Source organism: Phragmites australis, chromosome 17 (genome assembly GCF_958298935.1).
Source record: "Phragmites australis chromosome 17, lpPhrAust1.1, whole genome shotgun sequence".
Classification (NCBI taxonomy): Eukaryota; Viridiplantae; Streptophyta; class Magnoliopsida; order Poales; family Poaceae; genus Phragmites; species Phragmites australis.
In genome coordinates this window covers 29,095,123-29,099,787 of record NC_084937.1, presented here as the reverse complement: position 1 = coordinate 29,099,787, position 4,665 = coordinate 29,095,123, and positions in this window count along the sequence as shown.

Genomic DNA, 4,665 nt, shown 5'->3' with positions numbered 1-4,665 from the left:
CTCCGAGTGGAGATTGAAATTTGAACATCTCTCAAATTCAAATCTATTTCTTAGATTCTTTTCATTTGAAACTCAATCGAATCCAAATCCTAATTCAAATAAGCTTAAATCCTATCTCGAATCAAATTCAGATCCGAATTCAAATATTCCTATTTGAATTTAATCCCAAATATCTCAAATGTTTCGGTCTGCGTGACACCGACCCCGAGCGAAAAGAAAAAAAAAACGAACTCAGCTGCTGCGCTCGAGTCTTGGGAGACTTTGCTCGGGTCCGGTCATCGCCCCCACAGATCGCCAGGAGATTTTGCTCGCACAATTTTTTGGCCCAAATTGCTACGCGCACCTACAACACACCAAGAAGTCTTGTTTCGCCGTCCGTTCGGCACCCATTGCGCGTGGATTTGTCAGCACATTTCGGTCTGCGCGACACCGACCCGATCAAATAAAAAAAGGAACTCAGTTGCTGCGCTCGAGCTTTGGGAGACTTGTGGCGTGCTCATGTCCGGTCAGCGCCCCCAGATCAGCAAGGAGATTTTTCTCGCAAAAGTTTTTGGCTGAAGTTGTTCGTAACCGCGTGAAGTTACTAACCAGACAACTGCCGCTCATTATTACGAAAGAAATTGGAGACGTTATATTCCCTCCACTTTTAAATACTTGACATTTTAATTAAGATTCGGTTAAACTTTTAAAACTTTGACCGTTAATAGTTTCTAAAATATTTAGTTTAAAAACATAAAAATCATACGTATAGATTTATCTTGAAAAATACTTTCATAATATTACATTTTGCTAGATAGTATAACTATATTCTAATAGAAAAATAGTGATCAAAATTTAAAAGTCTGATCAGATCTTACTCAAAACATCAAGTATTAAAAACGAAAGGAGTATATAAAAAAAATCTCGCCAATAAATTACGTCTTAAATAACGCTGTAAATGATTCAGTTTGTCAACATATGTTCAGCTTGATCAGATTCGAGTTCAGCAGAAAACCATTTGCAAGAATGTAGTTGTACTGGACTAGTCCCTGACAATAAGTCGAAGTTTCTACAAGTGCTTCATCACATATTTCTCCTTAGACATTTTAAAATTAAGGAAATTTCATTGGCCGAGTACACATTAAATAGATGGTTTCACAAGATGTTCATACGAACATCGAGATTCGAGAGTCAACAAATTAAAACGAGCTTAATTTAAGTACCTGATGGTCCTGATCACATACACGTAGGCACTGAACTCGGCATGTGAAGCACACAGGGCCGGCCCGGGGGTGAGCAGTGCGGCCACCCCGGGCCCCCACCTATCCTCTGGACGGCAGCGGCAAGCCCTCACCCAGCAGAAAACGGGAGCAGCGAGAGTGCGAGATGTCTGCCTGCCAGTCCTCATACTGCGTCGGCCTCACCCAGCGTTCTGCAGGCCGTCTGCATGGACAGCACGATCGAGACTCTGCTTCATAGAATCACAGTTCACGCCATTGCCGTTCGGCCCGTTCCGGCGGACCAGCACCCTTTCACCTCTTGGCCGCCGCCCGCCGCCCATTGCCAATTTGCCATGGCACCATCTTGCCCTTCTATCTTGGCTTCTTCCTTGAACCACTGCAGCCTGTAGGATCTTGGCCAGTGGGCCGGTGGCCGCTTTGCTCTGCGCCTGCGCGAGGGGACTCCCGAGCAGGAGCAGCGAGACCTCTAGGAGCGCCTGGCCGCCTGCACACGCTGACGCTACTATCTACTGATTCAGGAATCAGAATTTTAGGTTAGTTTCAATTAATTTGATCTTTTTTAGTTTTGTAACTTTGTAATTTATATGAGTTCAACCACTAACATATTAATCTTTTCAATTATCAGTTTGTTCTGAGTATCATGTCATTGAGAAAGTATGCATCGGGTAGCGGAAAAAAGAAAAAGTGAAAACGGGTGGATGAGTTAAAAGAATCACTGAAGGGGACAATAGACAAATTTTTAAGAGTAATACTGTCGGTGTATTCGGAACCAGGGGTCCCTAAGTCCCGAGACCAGGCCGGCCATCCGCCACATGTCACCACCCTGCAAGGTAAGAAGAAGCTAAGTCCCGGGAGAAGGTGCTCGGGGCCGCCGCCTCTGGTTCCCGAGCACCCTAGTTCCCCGATGATCCGCAGAGCCCAAATACCGGGAAGGAAGTGCTCGGAAGAGAGTGCTCGGGGCTGCAGGTGGCAGCCCCCGAGGACCCGGTTCCCCGAAGGTCCCACCAAGTGCTCGGGAGAGAGTACTCGGGGCTGCACGTGGCAGCCCCCGAGGACTCGGTTCCCCGAAGGTCCCACCAAGTGCTCGGGAGAGAGTGCTCGGGGCTGCACGTGGCAGCCCCCGAGGACTCGGTGCCCCGAAGGTCCCACCGAAGTGCTCGGGAGAGAGTGCTCGGGGCTGCACGTGGCAGCCCCCGAGGACTCGGTTCCCCGAAGGTTCCTCCGAGTGCTCAGGAGAGAGTGCTCGGGGCTGCACGTGGCAGCCCCCGAGGACTCGGTTCCCCGAAGGTCTCACCGAAGTGCTCGGGAGAGAGTGCTCGGGGCTGCGCGTGGCGGCCCCTGAGGACTCGGTTCCCCGAAGGTTCGCGCAAGATCATTCGACGACCCGAAGGGTCCCATCGTCGGGGTGTCAGCCAGTCAAAGGCCCAATGCCGCATTTAATAGGCACGCGCGGCATGACATCCTGACATTCTCAGCTGCCCACGCCCCAGTGTCAGACCCTGCCATGCACTGGCAGGGGGGCGTGGGTCCATTAAATGCACGGGTCCCGTCCCGTTTCACCCGGGTGCCTCGGGATAACGTTGCCAGAATCGAAGCGCTCCGCCGGCCACCCTGCCCTGGCAGAAAGACAAGACAGGGTGGCCGCACCGAGCACTTCTGAGGCTGCCCGGTGGGCCCCCTTTATGGCGCCCGAGGGCTTCCACAGTGGCGGGTGGTCGGATGCGCGCCGCATTTCTCCACCGCCCCTGTCACTTCGCCAAGGCGAAATGATGACGCCTTTCTCCGTGGCACCTTGGCATTCGCATCCCCTCTTTCCCATTCAGGATATTTCGAGGTCGGTGCGCCTATAAAAGGAAAGGATGGAGAACACGTAAAGGGTGGGTGAAGAAGAGGACGCAGACGCTCAAACCAGCTCAAGCCAAGCTAGAACACGAGAGCCTCAAGCTCTCAGTAAGTGGCTCTCTCTTGTAACCCGATACATCCTCGAAGAATTCCCTTCAAGGGCAGATATAACACTCACACAGGAGTAGGGTGTTACGCCCCCGTGCGGCCCGAACCTGTCTAAACCCCGGTGCACCCATCTTTCTCGCACTAGGACGATCATCTCCCACCAGCCACTGCATTTATTTCTGTTTCCCGCTTATTTCCCAAAACAAGCTCGTTCAGGATCATCCCCCCGGCTGAATCTCTAAAAAGGGGTCTCTCGGGATCCCTGCGACAGGAGTTCATCCTCCGACAGCTGGCGCGCCAGGTAGGGGGGAATATCCCTGGATTGTTTGTTTCACTTTTTTCCACAGGAAAAGATGGCCGGTGGGCACCGTCTCCAGCATTCCGGCTCCACTTCCAGTGACGGAGCGCTGCCCGACGTCAGAAGGAGCCCAGTCGCTGCTGCATGCCAGCAGCAGCCGCCATCCGCGGGCGCGGTTTTTCCCGCTCAAGGGGATCAAGGCGCTGGGCCCTTCAGGGCCACCGCCGCCGCTGCCGACTCACTTTCCGACCCCCAGCAGGTGGTCGGGACCCCGGCCGCTAGGTCCGCCTCTGGACCACGTCGGGTGCCACCTCGGCGCAGGCTCGCTTTCAGCGAGGCCAGCCTAGGGAGCGCGCTGCTCGCAGCACATGCTCTCCTTAGGCACCCGCACAGAAAATGGTTAGTCTATTCGAAGCACGTTGATAGAGTGTTTTGCTTTTGTTGTAAGATTTTCAATTCTAGAAATTGCAAGAGCTCATTGGGGCGTGATGGATTTAGAGATTGGAGACATATTAATGAGAGGCTAAAAGAATATGAAGTTAGTGTCTTGCATATTACCAATATGACCTCTTGAAATGAACTGAGAGCTAGATTGAGGAAAAGTGAAACAATTGACAAAGATTTACAACAACAAATCACAAAGGAGAAAGAACGTATAAGGCAAGTTCTACTAAGAATAATTGTCATTGTCAAATTTTTTGGTAAACGTAATTTGGCTCTTAGAGGATCCAATGAGCAACTCTGTAACACCCTAAATTTTAGCATATAAAAATGTAGTAAAAATCGCTCCAAATTAAAACTTTTCTAATTATTAAACCAATATAAAATCGAGAAAATATATATTTGATATATATATATATACTCGTATGTATATATTCAAATATATTATTTTGGCTAAGTATTCCAAAGAGCATTAAATTAATTTCTCAAAAAATTGTTGCATTGAATTGATCATATGCATTTTGGTTTAATTGTTTTTATGGTTCTCCGAGTGGAGATTGAAATTTGAACCTCTCTCAAATTCAAATCTATTTCTTAGATTCTTTTCATCTGAAACTGAATCGAATCCAAATCCTAATTCAAATAAGCTTAAATCCTATCTCGAATCCAAATTCAGACCCGAATTCAAATATTCCTATTTGAGTTTAATCCCAAATATCTTAAATCCAGATTCATCAAATCATCATCAATTTTGTA